At 45.7% G+C, this 16,274-nt stretch overlaps 1 protein-coding gene across 5 annotated transcripts in view; it reads left to right on the top strand.

The window, feature by feature from the left end:
* Positions 1-6,941: 6,941 nt before the first annotated feature.
* arhgap32b (Rho GTPase activating protein 32b) overlaps positions 6,942-16,274 on the top strand; it is a 90,159-nt gene continuing 80,826 nt past the window's right edge. For all 5 annotated transcript variants that reach the window (XM_070555666.1, XM_070555665.1, XM_070555662.1 and 2 more), the window contains exon 1: positions 6,942-7,154. The gene's annotated coding sequence lies outside the window, so the exon portion shown is untranslated. The remainder of the gene's footprint in view (positions 7,155-16,274) is intronic.

Raw genomic sequence — 16,274 nt, 5'->3', positions numbered from 1 at the left:
TCTGTTTGAAATGTCTCGTCTCGTCTCGTCTCGTCTTCCTCCGCTTATCCGGGTCTGGGTCGCGGGGGCAGCATCCCAACTAGGGAGCTCCAGGCCGTCCTCTCCCCGGCCTTGTCCACCAGCTCCTCCGGCAGGACCCCAAGGCGTTCCCGGACCAGATTGAAGATGTAACCTCTCCAACGTGTCCTGGGTCGACCCGGGGGCCTTCTGCCGGCAGGACATGCCCGAAACACCTCCCCGGGGAGGCGTCCAGGAGGCATCCTGACCAGATGCCCAAACCACCTCAACTGGCTCCTTTCGATCCGGAGGAGCAGCGGTTCTACTCCGAGTCCCTCCCGAATGTCCGAGCTCCTCACCCTATCTCTAAGGCTGAGCCCGGCCACCCTACGGAGGAAACTCATTTCGGCCGCTTGTATCCGCGATCTCGTTCTTTCGGTCATTACCCAAAGCTCATGACCATAGGTGAGGATTGGGACGTAGATCGACCGGTAAATCGAGAGCCTGGCTTTCTGGCTCAGCTCCCTCTTCCCCACGACAGATCGGCTCAGCGTCCGCATCACTGCAGACGCCGAACCAATCCGCCTGTCGATCTCCCGATCCCTCCTACCCTCACTCGTGAACAAGACCCCGAGATACTTAAACTCCTCCACTTGAGGTAGGACCTCTCCCCCGACCCGGAGGTGGCAAGCCACCCTTTTCCGGTCGAGAACCATGGTCTCAGATTTGGAGGTGCTGATCCTCATCCCAGCCGCTTCACATTCGGCCGCGAACCTACCCAGCAAGAGCTGAAGGTCAGAGCTGGATGAAGCTAGGAGGACCACATCATCCGCAAAAAGCAGAGACGAGATTCTCCTGCCACCAAACTCGACACACTCCACACCACGGCTGCGTCTAGAAATTCTGTCCATAAAAGTGATGAACAGAACCGGTGACAAAGGGCAGCCCTGGCGGAGTCCAACCCTCACTGGGAACAGGTCCGACTTACTACCGGCTATGCGGACCAAACTCACGCTCCTCTGGTAAAGGGACTGAATGGCCCTTAACAGAAAGCCACCCACCCCATACTCCTGGAGCGTCCCCCACAGGGTGCCCCTGGGGACACGGTCATAAGCCTTCTCCAAATCCACAAAACACATGTGGATTGGTTGGGCAAACTCCCATGCCCCCTCCATCACCCTTGCAAGGGTATAGAGCTGGTCCACAGTTCCACGGCCAGGACGAAAACCACATTGCTCCTCCTCTATCTGAGATTCAACTATCGATCGGACCCTCCTCTCCAGTACCTTGGCGTAGACCTTTCCAGGGAGGCTGAGGAGTGTGATCCCCCTATAGTTGGAACACACCCTCAGGTCACCCTTCTTAAAGATGGGGACCACCACCCCGGTCTGCCACTCCCTAGGAACTGCCCCCGATGACCACGCAATGTTGTAGAGACGTGTCAACCATGACAGCCCTACAACATCCATAGCCTTGAGATACCCAGGACGAACCTCATCCGCCCCCGGGGCTCCGCCGCTGTGTAGTTGTTTGACTACCTCAGCAACTTCTGCCCCCGAGATCGGACAGTCCATCCCCAGGCCTCCCAGCTCTGGTTCCTCCTCGGAATGCGCATTGGTGGGATTGAGGAGCTCCTCAAAGTATTCCTTCCACCGTCCGACTATAGCCTCAGTTGACGTCAGCAGCTCCCCATCCCCACTGTAAACAGTGTGAGCGAGTTGCTGCCTTCCTCTCCTGAGGCGCCGGACAGTTTGCCAGAACCTCTTTGGAGCCGATCGATAGTCTTTCTCCATGGCCTCACCAAACTCCTCCCACGCCCGAGATTTTGCCTCGGCAACTGCCACTGCTGCACCCCGCTTGGCTATCCGGTACCTGTCTGCTGCCTCCGGAGACCCACAGACCAGCCACGCCCTGTAGGCCTCCTTCTTCAGCCTGACGGCTCCCCGAACCTCTGGTGTCCACCAGCGGGTACGGGGGTTGCCACCACGACTGGCACCGGCCACCTTACGGCCACAGCTAGCAACAGCCGCCTCGACAATCGCAGAGTGGAACAAGGCCCACTCGGACTCAATGTCCCCCACTGCTCTCGGGACGTGGTCAAAGCTCTGCCGGAGGTGGGAGTTGAAGACCGTCTTGACAGGTTCTTCTGCCAGGCGTTCCCAGCAGACCCTCACTATGCGTTTGGGTCTGCCAGGTCTACGCGGCATGTTCCCTTGCCATCTGATCCAACTCACCACCAGGTGGTGATCAGTTGACAGCTCCGCCCCTCTCTTCACTCGGGTGTCCAAAACATACGGCCGCAGGTCAGATGATACGACTACAAAATCTATCATCGACCTGTGACCTAGGCTGCCCTGGTACCAAGTGTACCGGTGGGCATCCTTATGTTCGAACATGGTGTTCGTTATGGCCAAACTGCGGCTTGCACAGAAGTCCAATAACAAAACACCGCTCGAGTTCAGATTAGGTGGGCCGTTCCTCCCAATCACACCCCTCCAGGTCAAGCTGTCATTGCCCACGTGAGCATTGAAGTCCCCCAGCAGGACAATGGAGTCCCCTGATGGAGCACTATCTAGCACTCGTCCCAGGGACTCCAAAAAGGGTGGGTACTCTGAACTGATATTTGGCCCATAAGCACAAACAACAGTCAGGACCCGTTCCCCGACCCGAAGGCGCAAGGAAGCTACCCTCTTGTCCCCCGGGGTAAACCCCAACACACAGGCAGAGAGTCTCGGAGCTAACAAAAAGCCAACCCCAGCCCTCCGCCTCTCACCCGGAGCAACTCCAGCAAAGTAGAGTGTCCAACCCCTCTCCAGGTCTCGGGTTCCAGAGCCAATGCAATGTGTCGAGGTGAGTCCGACTATATCTAGCCGGTACCGCTCAACCTCTGCCACAAGCTCCGGCTCCTTCCCCGCCAGCGAGGTGACGTTCCATGTCCCAAAAACTAGTTTTCTTGTCCGGGGATTGGACCGCCAAGGCTCCCGCCTTGGTCTGCCACCCGATTCGCATTGCACCGGACCCTTCATGTTCCTCCTGCGGGTGGTGGGTCCACAGTTGGACGAGCCCATGTATCCGGTTCGGGCTGGGCCCGGCCGGGCCCCATGGGCGAAAGCCCGGCCACCAGGCGCTCACTCACGGGCCCCAACCCCAGGCCTGGCTCCAGGGTGGGACCCCGGTAACCCTCCGGGCCGGGTACTCCGACTCTTCATTTTAACCGCCATGAAAGATCCTTCGAACCGTTCTTTGTCTCACCCTTCACCTAAGACCAATTTGTCATGGGAGACCCTACCAGGGGCACTAAGTGCCCCAGACAACATAGCTCCTAGGATCATTAGGGCACTCAAACTCCTCCACCACGATAAGGTGACGGTTCAAGGAGGAGCAATTTGTTTGAAATGTGCTCAATAAATAAAGCTGCCTTGCCTCGCCTATTCATTGTGACCATTTGCATGTATGGTTACGTTTAGAGGCTGTTATTTCTCCAAAAGGAGGATCTAATAAATATTTATGTGATTTTTCTTTTGGGTGTCCTAATTTATGCACATGCCTAATTACTGCACACCTTCTGTAAATCCTATAAACTTTATTTCATTAAATTATATATTTAACATAAATTGCTGACATAAACAACCAATGATTTCAAAAGGAAAATCCAGAAAATTTTCTGGGGTGCGCAAACTTTTTACATCACTGTAAATGGTTGTAAATGGTAATAGTAAAAGGCCTGTATTTGATATGGAGCCTTCTACAGTCCTAGAACCCCTCAAAGCACTTTACAACACACAGTGATTCACCCACACAGATACACACACATCCACACCGTGGTGGCGATGAGCTACAGTGTAGCCACAGCTGCCCAGGAGTGCACTGGCAGAATCTACTCGCACTAATGATCACCAACAGAGCCAAGCTCTGGTGTCACTACATGAGTTAATGTGGTGGACAGCTCCTGTCTAACGGGACGGCGGTTGGAACCAGGACCCAGCTGGGGAAAGTCGCGGTGGGCTGATCATTCCGAGGTCGGTGGTGTCGTCTTTTTGTTTTTCCGGGCCGGTGTTCAGGCATGACCCTCTGTAGATCACCTGCTGCTGATGAGAGTTTCTCCTGTCAGTGGAGCAGGTGAGCTGCTGCCAAAAAGCTTCAGTTTCTAGAAACACGTTCTATGCCCAGACTGTGGCGACCTGTTATTTATAATAATAGTGTTAAGTGAATAAACCCACATATGATAGAAAATAAGATTAATAAGCCTGAATATTTTCTCCCACAGCTCAACTCTGTTAGAAACAAACAGATGTCTGCTTAAGCTGGACAACATCATATATAAAATTAGTGTTCACCGATAATAATCTTTTAATGAAAAGGAAATATTAACCATTTGATTTTATTTCATAAAGTTTGGATGTCTGTGAACATTACAGAATGTTCTGATTGGTGTAAAGAACACATGATAGAAAAACAGGTCTGGATCTAAAGCGGGTCGGTCTGAGGTATATAACTCTGCCCCTGTCATGGTCTGTGTCTGCGTCTCCATCATGTATCTCCTTGTGTGCTCCATTTCCCCCTAAGAATCCCCCTTATGTGTCTCTTTGTGTTCCTCATGTGTCCCTTGATCTTCCGTCCTCCAGATATCTCTCCCAGGTCCTGTGTTCCTTTAGTCTTCCCCAGTCACCCCTCTGCAATTTTTATAGTTTCAGTTTTTCATTTTATTAGTCACTTTAGTGTGTTTTTTCCCACCGGTGTTTGTAGTTTTCCTTCCCCTTAGTATATTAGTTATGTGGTTGCTTTTCTTGTCTTTAGGTTTTACTCTTAGGTCATGTTAGTTTCCTCCCTGATTAGTTAATTGCTTTCACCTGGTTCTCTCTCCACACACCTGCAGCCCATCATGCCCCAGTGTATATAAGCCCTGTCTTTGTCTCAGTGTCTTGTCGATCCATTGTTTGTGTCAGCGTTGTTTTGTGCTCTTTGTGAGCTTTGTGCCTTGTCTCCAGGTTTTGTGCTCTAAGTGAGCTTTCGGTCTCCTGTTGTTCAGGACTTTTGTTTTTGGCTTCCTGCCCTTTTTATTGGATTTTTTGTTCATCGTCCTAATAAAAGGATTTACTTTTTAAAACGCTCCTGCCTTGTGTCATCTGGGGTATCTACATCTTGGGTCCTAACCACCTCCTTACCCTTCAACGTGACAGCCCTGGATCTGAAGCCCTGCAGATGTATTCAGTTTCTATAAACACCACCAACAAATAAATAACAGCAGCTGAATTCTACTTTGTTCCTTATATTGAGTCACATAGTTATGCAAGTTCTGTATGCTCACATGTTCAACATCTTTGCCAGGCCAAACGTTTTCATACAACTCAGCCTGACACTGTTTGTTCAAGACCGAAATTAAGGTTAGAAGTTTGACTGTCAATCCAGAATAAGGGCATTACTGATGAAATGATACAGAGGTTTTGAAAGGACAGTTTATAAATCTGAGAAAGTGACAAAGTCACAGAGAGAATCTGTGTTCAGTCTGACAGTCAGACTCACTGGTTTACAAATGAGTCATCCGTTCTATGCTGCCACTAGGGGGCAGGCTTTTATCATATTTAATTATGTTCAATGAATACAGTTTTTCTCTGTGCTTTGGTGCAGTCGGTCTTAAAGTTTGCGCCACTGTTAAAGCTTTTCTCAAAACAATTAGTGCAAACTGCAAAACGTTACTTTCTCTAAATGAAAGGCCAGCTGCACAAAAGCAAGTCAGTAGCTCAAAACGGCCAGTTCATGATTCAAAAGCAAGTACCTTAATCAAAATGGATCATTTATTCTTCAAAAGCAAGTATTTAAGTCAATGAAAGTGTCAGTATCATCAAAATGACAAGTTATGCCACCAGCGTCTTTGAACAATCAAGTCAAAATGTTTGAACATGTTTTCATTAGGGATGTCCCGATCAGTCAGTGTTGGGAAGGTATGTTTTAAACACACACACACACACACACACACACACACACACACACACACACACACACACACACACACACACACACACACACACACACACACACACACACACACACACACACACACACACACACACACACACACGTGTGTTTTCTAAAACTTACTTAACCAACACTGACTGATACACTCACGCATCGGTCTCTTCCTTCCAAGCTCGGGTCCTCTACCAGAGGCCTGGGAGCTTGAGGGTTCTACAGTATCTTAGCTGTTCCTAGAACATGTTGTTGGAAACGGAGCTCAAGAGAGTCTGATGATCATCATTATAATAGTGAATTGCAATAATCAAGTCGGGAAGTAAATGTACAGGCTAGTTTATCTACTCTGCATGGACTTGGCTCAGGATGTTCCTGGTTTTATGAACATTACACAAATGGAAGAAGGTAACAAGCTTCAATAAAAAGCTGATATCAATAATCAAATGTTATTTAGGAACATCTATAAAGTTAAAATCAGTTTGATTCTTTAGTTGCTTAGTAGTTTTCGTTCAGTAACTGTTCTATAACTGTAATATGTAAATATGGATACGGATTCATGACATAATCCACTTTAATAACAGTATGTTTAATGTTTAATGTAAGTTGTGCCCTGGATTTCCCAAGAGCACCTGGCTGCGCCCATTCTGTGATTTTCTCGTTTCCGACTTTTCCCACGTGTCCATGAATGCAGCACGGAGATAGCGCAGCTCCTCTGTTCCGGTCCCCGTACCCACCCCGAGGTGTGCTCTCCGCTAAGCCCCACACTTCTGGACTAGCTTTCTCCTGGAACCACCCCTGGGAGACTCCGGGAAAGGCGGGACGCTGTCCTACTTCTGCCTGGGACATGAGGACGAGGCGGCGCACGCAGCATTCCTGACTTTTCCTTCCTAACCGACTGGCAGCGGGGCTTGCTCGGTGCTGCTGTCCCGGGGGAGCCGCTTTTTGTTCAGGCTCCGCAGAACTCAGTGAAAGCAGCCGCTTCGCTTTGGACACCGGCCGTGAAATTGCCTCAGCGCCTCGGTGTCTGTCGTATTTTAATCTCGCGGAGCTGTGATGATGATGATGATGATGATGATGGAATTAAACGGCAGTGAAGCGCCAGACGGAGACAGCAAAAGCTAAACATCCATCTCCCCAGCCGACGGTGGTCAGCGACCGCAGCGCAAACCGGAGACAGCTGGCTAGAGGTACGTTCATGGCTTCCTGTAGCCTTTTACCGGAGAATCATCGTGGAAGCTGATGTTAACACAGAGCACGTGCGTGCGTGTGTGTGTGTGTGTGTGTTTTGAACCAAAATAACATCTCCCTAGCGAGTGACTCAATGATCCCGTTAGCGCCCCTTTGTCCCCTAAAGTTGGACAGTTTAAGCCTGTTGTCAAATAAAACCGGATCGACGTGTCCTATTCCCTCTCGTGCCCGTGCGCGTGCTCATGTTTATTAAATATTTTATGCTTGTCTCGGTGCTGTTCCAGGGCCGGTCCTACAGAGGTTAGGGTGGTGAGCTGGGGGGGGCATTTAGTTCACGCCTAGATGAATGCGTTGTGTTAAACTGTGTGAGTTTAGTTTGCTGTCTGCGTCCACCACATCGTTGATGACTAGTTGCTAGGGAAGATTTTCTCCCTTTATCCAGAATAAATTATCAACTCAAGAGGTAGATAGGGTTGTCCAGTGATCGGAAGGTTGCAGGTTTGATCCCAGCTCCAACTAGAGAATGCTGCTGTTGTGTCCTTGGGCAAGACACTTAACTCACTTTGCCTGCTGGTGGAGGTCGGAGGGACCGGTGGCACCTGTGCTCGTCAGCCTCACCTCTGTCAGTGCCAGAGCAGCTGTGGCTACATCATAGCTCATCATCACCAGCATATAAATGTGTGTGTGAATGAGTGGATTGTGTTGTGAAGCGCCTTGGGGTGTTGCAGAACCCTAAGAAGGTGCGATACAAAAACAGGCCATTTACCATTTATAGCACATTAGGAGACAGCATTATCTTTTAAAACTGAATGAAGTGTTGAATGCCAAATGAGGGTTCATCCACCAGGGAGTTTCTGAAAGCGCCTCGCTCCCTCAGTGGTTATGTGATCCACAGTTCCCATGGTCCTCTCCAGCTAACCTCTGTGGATTGGTTTACAGTGTAATGAGGCATGCATGGAAGACCATAATCCTTACTTAACCAGGCAGTCCTACAACAAACAATGAAGCATGTACACACCCTCAGGGGGAAGACGTAAGTACACCCCATCACATTTTCTGGGGTTTTACTTTGAGAGTTTGAGCAACCGACATTACCATCAGAAATACATTTTACTGATCAACAAAGGTCGGTGGAGACCTGCAGATATAGTTGAAAAATAATCACTTAAACCTAAACAGCTCCTACCAGATGTCAGCATGGAGGTGGGTGGTTGATGGTTTGGGCTTGTTTAGACGCTCCGCTGTGTACCAGAGAGTTTGAGTTCAATGTGAGGCCATGTTTGCTGCAGCACCCTTTGTACCATGTCTTCCCAAGTTCTTGCCTCACGTCAGGGCCTTCAGTTGCAGGCTGCTGAAGATCCTGTAATGTATAATGTGGAAAAATATACAGATTGTTGGGATCCATCCACATATTGACTAGTTCTGTGCTATAGCCCCTCACTGGGAACAAGCTCTTCGATTTGTTCCGGCTGGAGTGACCCAGTTCTGTCCTGCTGCCTCCATAACCACTGCTACAGATCATTTAGACCAGGAAAAACTATTTTTGTTAATGGTGGAATTGGGGATGGGTACCGAATTTGGTACTTTTTAAGGCACTGACCGATTTCCATAGTACTGACTGAGTACCGAATCACATCATATGAAACTGTGCCTTGTTTCGGTACCCGTGCCGCGCACCGGCGCAAGAGTGTAGTGTCATCAGTCGCTGTGGGTGAGCTGTAAACAGAGCAGCACGGCAGAGAGGAAGCGCTCCGAAGTTTGGGTCCATTTCACTAAATGGGATGGGTAACTGGGTGACGACGAAACCAGCAACAACGATCTAAGTGAGACATCACCTTCTTCATCTGCTTCGGTAGGTAAAGAAAATGTTTAATATAATGTTAGCTTGATATGTTAGCTTCTGTTCAGCTAACGGTGCGTTCGCTTTCTCCTCGGAACGCCGAAATTCTGACTAGAAGATAGCGAACATGCTCTAAAGTTTGGCTTCGCTTCACTAAATGAGATGGGCTACTGGGTGATGATGAAACCAGCTACAACGATCTGAGTATGAGGCATCTTAATCTGCTCCAGCAGCAAGATAAACTGTATAAGATAACGTTAGCTTGATAGTTTAGTTTTTGCTTACATAGCTAATGGTGCATTCGTGTTCTCCTTGGAAATTCCAACATCTGAGTAAGAAAAAGAAACAGTTTGAAAATGAACAGCTAAAGGAATAAAGACACACAGTAAATTTAGTTCACAGCAAAGATGTTTGCTTCAGTGTAATCTGCGGTTTATAAACTACAAGGACCCACCATCGCACAGTTGGTCCAGAAGGGAAAGGAGAGGAAAAGGAGTACATGGAGCTGGTTTAGTTTGTGAAACACCACAATATTAAAATACAAACTCTTGTAGGTATCGAAGTTTGCTTTAGTTTCAGTTGTAGATTATAATACCTGGTCTCATCAGTTATTCCAGAGGGCATAGAAGAGGATTAGGAGTACATGGAGCTGGATTTGTTTTTGCATCATTTAGAAACAGTTAAAGGTTTTCATAATGAAAAATGTAGTACAACACTACAATGATAAAATACAAACAGTAGTATGCTATTTATCATGATATTTTTCAAATATGGTTCTATATTGCGAAATTAATATATATATAATTAAAAAAGTGATTTAAATAATTATTAAACACTAAAAAGTATCGAAAATTGGTACCGTTAAGTACTGATATCGATTTGTAGGTACCGTGAATACTGTATCGATTCAAATGTCAGAGGTACCCATCCCTAGGTGGAATTAGTTAAACCACAAAATAAACAATGGCTACTTTATTATGTCCAACATGTGTAGTTAGTACACAGACCTGTTTAACAATAAACGACTACTACAGCAGCTACACATGTCCGGCTGCACTATGATTGGTGACACACTTTATCATTAGGTTTCTGTCTATGCCACAAGTCACAGCGGTAGGAGAGAGCCTCACCGTGCAGGTGTGTGTGTGTGTGTGTGTGTGTGCGTGCGTGCGTGCATGTGTGTGTGTGCGTGAGGGAAAACAGTCACCTGCATTTGAGGCATTTAAGCTGCAGCTGTTGCACACTTGCTTAGACTATGAACCTGGATGACTGGGAACCTTCTACAGCTGAATGATGATTGAGATTCAAGCTGATTCCCAAAGCCTACTGTTGTGCAGCACCAGGCTGAAGACCAGAGGTGACAGATCATCTGCTGCTGTGGTCCCCAGACTCTGGACCTCTCTCGTCCCGATCAGTGGACTCAGGGGTCTCCTTTAAAAAGCAGCTGAAGACTCACCTGTTCAAGCTGGCTTTGTTGTGACCTCCTGCTGATTCTTCATTACTACCCTCTCCTCATTCAGCTCTTTCTCAGGATCCTATGATTTTGTTTTTCTTGTTCTTTTTTTTTCTTCACAAAGTTTCCTTTTCTCCATTTTTATTACGACCTTTTAAAATCTTTTTTTTGTTTGTTTTGTTCTTCTGAGGCATCTTGAGAGGTGCTACTTAAACCATCATTTCTTCTTCTATCTGTGTAACTTCACCTAGATTCTCCTCGTGTCGGAGCTCTATTTACCTTCTGATCCAGTTACCTGCGTCATACTTTCACTCACCTGTTGAAGCAGGCCAGTGGCTGTTTCTCTGTTGGTGAAGCGCCCGGCTGGGAGCCGTGCAGAGTGGACCAACCTGTTCCTGGTCCCTGATAGCTCTGTGGTTGCTTTGTTCCTCCTGAAACCTGATATGACGGTTTAACCAGGAGGGCTTTACAGCAAATGAATATTCCTCTGACTCCTGGTGACAATACTGTGTGACTGCTGACTAGACTCACTTAACACAATAATAATCCGTTTTAGAGGCGGTCTTGTAATTTGTTGACAGCTGAAATTGAAGCTATGCTGAAGCATTGTTTCCTCCTATCTTAAAGTTTGTCACCGGAAAGTGTAATTTGGAGTTTTCATTCCCATGCTGATGGCATGGCACTTCCAGTTATTTTATATGCTGAGTTGAGAAAGAACAGCTGATTTAGAATTAGCGTGATTAAATGACACACTGGGATAGTTTTGTGAAAATAAATCAAATGCCATTCTTCCTAAATGGGACATAATTTGGCCAAGTCTTGATGACATTTTTCTGACATGTTTGGATTTAAAACCATAGAGCTGGTTTCAGATGCACCTCGGTGTTTCGTGGAGCGTCTGTCTCTATAGATTACACCCAACAGCTCTTAAACACATTATTCCTGTAATCCAGCCTGCTGCAAGCTTGAAGCACAACAATGTGGGTTATACATAAATTTCCAAACACGACACTGTAAATGCAAATATTTAAGCGGCATAAACCAAATTTGGTTCTAGGGTCATTGCGGTGCGAAAATTGTACCTCGTGGTTATTGTGACCAAAATTAGCATGGTTTTCAGTATTATTGCATTTGTTTTTTACCGGTTACATTTTCAAACAACTAAATGAGCCCTCTATATCAGGAAAATGTTGGCCTCAGTTTGTGTGAGCTATGCAGATTTGGGAAAATGTCATCAGGCAGTAATTGTTGTTAAATTCATAACAATGCTTAGAGAGACCAACGCTTATCTGCCCCCTGGGAGCCCAGTAATGCGTAGCATCATTTCAATTTGGAGTGTCAGCGACACAGTTTATATGTTGGCAGTGGGTGCTGCCGCTGCACTAGAGGGCGACTCGTTGCATTCTCCCTCAAAACCAACTCAGCGGCCTAGTGGTAGAGTGTCTGCGCTGGGACTGAGAAATGGAGGTTCAATTCCCAGTTGGGTCATGCCATAGACTTAAAAAATGGGACCCAATGCCTCCCTGCTTGACACTTAGCTTTATGGGGTTGGATCGGGGGGTTAAACCACCAAATGGTTCCCGAGCGCAGCCACAGCTGCAGCTCACCGCTACCCTCCATGGAGATGGGTCAAATGCGGAGATGAATTTCACCAGTGTGTGACGATGAGTTTGGGACTTTAACTTTAACCCAGACCCTCACATCATGCATTTCAGCTAAATGTTAACTTGTCTTGCGTTGACTGTAGCATTGTGGGTGATGGTCATGCAGATGTGTTGCTGCCTTTCACAGACACTTTTCCCTGCATGTGCTGCAAACAGGATAGCAGTCTTCTTCTATTGGCATTCTTCAAATATCCAACTTTCCAGCTTTAGCTTCAAGAAAGTTTTGGTTGTACGCTACAAAGTGCAAATGTGTGGCAACTTCAGCAGATGAGACGGTGGCTGGTAAGGGTCACCGCGGCCACGATAATCCACCGACATAATATATTTTTAAAAAAACAAGATGGTTATTTTTATCGTCAACAATTTTACAGGGGTTTACCGTTACACCGGTTAACGTGACGTCCCTATTCAATGTCCATCCCTAGTAAAGATCTAACTCAGGGGTGTCATTTCAAACTCTAATTCACACTGGGGCCTTAATGAAAATCTGGGACGAAGTCGAGGGCCAAACTTAATATTTTTTTGAAAAAGTGACTGTAAATTAGAACATTTTCTTTATCAACATATGTGCAATTTTGAACCTTTAAATTTGGAAACAAACTTATTTTTGCGTTAACACTGAATGTGGAATAACCAAATGACACACGAACAAGTCGATGTTAAATAAAACGCATCAGTGGTATTCATTACTTATGGTATATTCAGCATTTCTAAAATCTATTCAGGATTTATGTTTTCTTGTTGTTTATTCATTTTTCTTATTTTTTATTCTCCTTTTTTTCTCCTGTAATAAGTGTCATCGCTGCTGTGACATCTAGCTTTCCCCACTGACGAACAATAAAGGGATTTTCTATTCTACTCATCTGTTTCCACTTCCTGTTTACTGTAGGTTAAATCTTTTCTCACGGGCCAACAACAAAATAAAAATAACATTTTATTTTAATTGAAAATGCAACATCTCACCTGTTAACTTTCATGTTTTGTAGCAGAAAAAGAGCATAAAACCAACATATTTAAAGCTCAGTTTGCTCCACCTGTTTACTGTGATGCTCACCTGTTCCAGCCAGAAACCTGCATCATGAGGCTGATCTGAGCTGAGGAGGAGACTCCTGTTGTTTTGTTCATCTTCATCATAATAATGACAACATTAGACGACAACAGGTGCTCACATAGGTTTGTGCTGCTGAACATGTCTGAGCAGCTTGACCACGTTGTTGTGTGTCGGGGAGGAAAAATAAAAACTACAGCAGCCACAGAGTCATGCTGATTTGAGCGTGTCGCTGCTCACTGGAGTTATATTAGCTCTGTCTGGAAGTTAGTTGGAAAATTTTCTCTTTCAGTTTGAAAGCATTACTGAGTGGTTAAAATCTCCGTTTCTGGCCTTCAACGTCTGCAGCGCAGACACCGGCTGCAGACACTGGAAAAACACAAAAGAGGGAGCGCTTCAGCTCCGCGCTAACGCCGCAAAGCATCATGGGAGTTGTAGTCTTTGTGGTAAAATCGGCCAGCGGGTCAGTTTTGATATATTTTTAATATTTATCTCGCGGGCCACATAAAAATGCTCCGCGGCCTTGTGTCTGACACGTGTGATCTAAACTAAACATAACAAGGATTAAAATAATCTCTAGAAAAAGTAAAACTATGTTTCTGTCTGAATGAAGGGGATGCTATTGTCCTTTTTCCTCAGATCATGTGTCTGTAGCACTCATAACTACATAAAAAACTTGTGACGAGTCCATGTGATCACTATTGATGATCAACACCAAAAAACCTGAGCGGACCCGTCTAGATATGACCCAACGTTCGTCCACAACAGCCTCTCACATTCCTAGACTGGTCCCATTGTGGATCTGAAGTAAAAGATTTGTTATTATTTTATCTGAATGTTCATGAATGAAGTTTACGCTGCTGTCCTGCAGAAGGACTATAAATTCACCTTGCCTTCTGCTCTGGAATCACAGTCACAGACCTGCAAAGATGCTGTGACATTCCCAAACCACATTCCATTCCACCATAAACAATCCTGGCATTGACACAAGCACTGATTAGCATGTAGTCTGGGTATTCCCACAAAGGCCCGACAGAGGATAATGAGATCAGATCTGCAACACTAAGATCTCATTCAGGATTTTGTTGGCAGCAAGTGGTGTGAAACTACTCCAGAAGACTCGAAGCAAGCCGTGTTGCTAAAAGTTCCTCTTGCTGTTTAGCCAGAAAGAGAAGAAATTCAATCGAGTGTTTTCACGGGGCACTCCTGGAAGCTGTCAGAGCTACATGGAGCATTCTTCCAGAGGTATATTAAGCCTCATTTGGTCCTACAGCTGTGATGCAGCCTCTCTTGATGTGAAGTTGTTTTCTAAATCTATTTTTTTCCAGATGAGCGGCTTCGACTTTTACAGCAATTTGCCTCAGATATGTAAGAAAAAGTAAATTGCCTGGCAGCCACACATTATCAGAACGTAGCATAAATGCTAACAAAGATATCATTTATAATAAAGACCCGTTTAGTAAAAGCTAAAGCTCCATAATAACAACTCTGTTAGACTGACTTCCCACAACTTCTCATGTCACTGATGCCATGATTCTGCTATGTTAATTACATGCGCATAGTGGTCACATGTGGACATTGTAGCTGCTCCAACTACAGATTCCTATTGTCCTTTTGAACAGAAATATTTATATTCATGTATGGCGATATGGTCTAAAACCAATATCACGAGGATTTCACCTCGATAACGATACATGGACGATAACTACAGATATGCACCGAAGCAAAAGTTGTCCACTAGATGGGGCTGTCACACATATCACCTTGAGTCACATTTTTACGTGACTCAAGGTGGTACAGCCTCTTAAAGTGGCATGAACGTTGCCAACCTGCACACATCTTCTCTTTTTATATTATCAGATTTATTGACACTGGAAAAATGTTCTTGATAAGAGTCAGAAATTTCAATAATGATGCATTTTCATTTATTGCCCAGCCCTAAATTAATGTTAGAAATGACCAGGAGCCACCTCAGAAGGGCAGAAGAGCCATATGTGGCTCCAGAGCCGCAGATTTCAGAACCATCTCTATGCAGTTTCATTACAGCTTCCTGAAACCTGACCAATTTAGATGAAGAATCATAAAAATTGCTGAAAAATGTATTAAAATTGTTCTGAGAAGACTTTTCTCTAATTCCTCTCTTGCAGACAGATTTTTTAGTAAACAATTAGGAATTTATTTCTGGTTTTCAAGGAAAATGACTCTAAAGTTGTTTAGTGTGATGATAAAGAGCTTCACAGGATTCAAGAGATCTGAAATTAGCTTTTGTCCTTCTTCCTGTTTGACATGAATTAAAGTATTGTGTTCCTTCTTCAATACCAAACAGCGTCAGCGTTTCAGCTTTCAGCCATGACGGGATGACTTCACTGCTATCCATAATTAATACTGGTGTGTGTGTGTGTGTGTGTGTGTGTGTGTGTGTGTGTGTGTGTGTGTGTGTGTGTGTGTGTGTGTGTGTGAGAGAGAGAGAGAGAGAGAGAGCGCGTGCACAGCTAGAATGTCCAGAGCCCAGGCCAAGGAGCTGACCTTTGTAACATAAACCTTGTTGTCCACTTTCTAGCAGATAGATGTGAAGAAACATCACACATGTTTAGGGCTGCCACAAACGATTATTTTAATAGTCGATTATAGGGTTGTCACGGTGTGAAAATTTAACCTCACGGTCATTGTGACCAAAATTATCATGGTTTTCGGTATTAAAGCGCTAACGCTAACTTGCCTTGCGTTGACTGTAGAGTTGTGGGTGATGGTCACGCAGATGAGTCATGAGATTAAAAGCGTTGCTGCCTTTCACAGACACTTTTTCTGCGTTTGCTGCAAACAGGATAGCCATCTTCTATCAAATGTCCCTCGGCATTCTTCATATGTCCATACTTCTGACTTTGTCTTCTTTGAGGGATAATAAATGTCCTGAGAGCTGCCGTCTCCTCCTTTGGCCATTATTTCAGCTTTAGCTTCAAGAAAGTTTTGGTTGTAAACAACAAAGTGCGCGTGTGCCGCCGGCAACTTCAGCAGATGATACGGTGGCTGGTAAGGGTCACCGCACCTACACCGCAGCCACGGTAATCCACCGAGATGATATATATTTTTAAAAACAAGACGGTTATGATTATT

The sequence above is a fragment of the Nothobranchius furzeri genome, chromosome 10 (genome assembly GCF_043380555.1).
Source record: "Nothobranchius furzeri strain GRZ-AD chromosome 10, NfurGRZ-RIMD1, whole genome shotgun sequence".
Lineage (NCBI taxonomy): Eukaryota > Metazoa > Chordata > Actinopteri > Cyprinodontiformes > Nothobranchiidae > Nothobranchius > Nothobranchius furzeri.
Note: the sequence above shows the minus strand (reverse complement) of the source record. Positions and strands in the feature narration are given on the sequence as shown.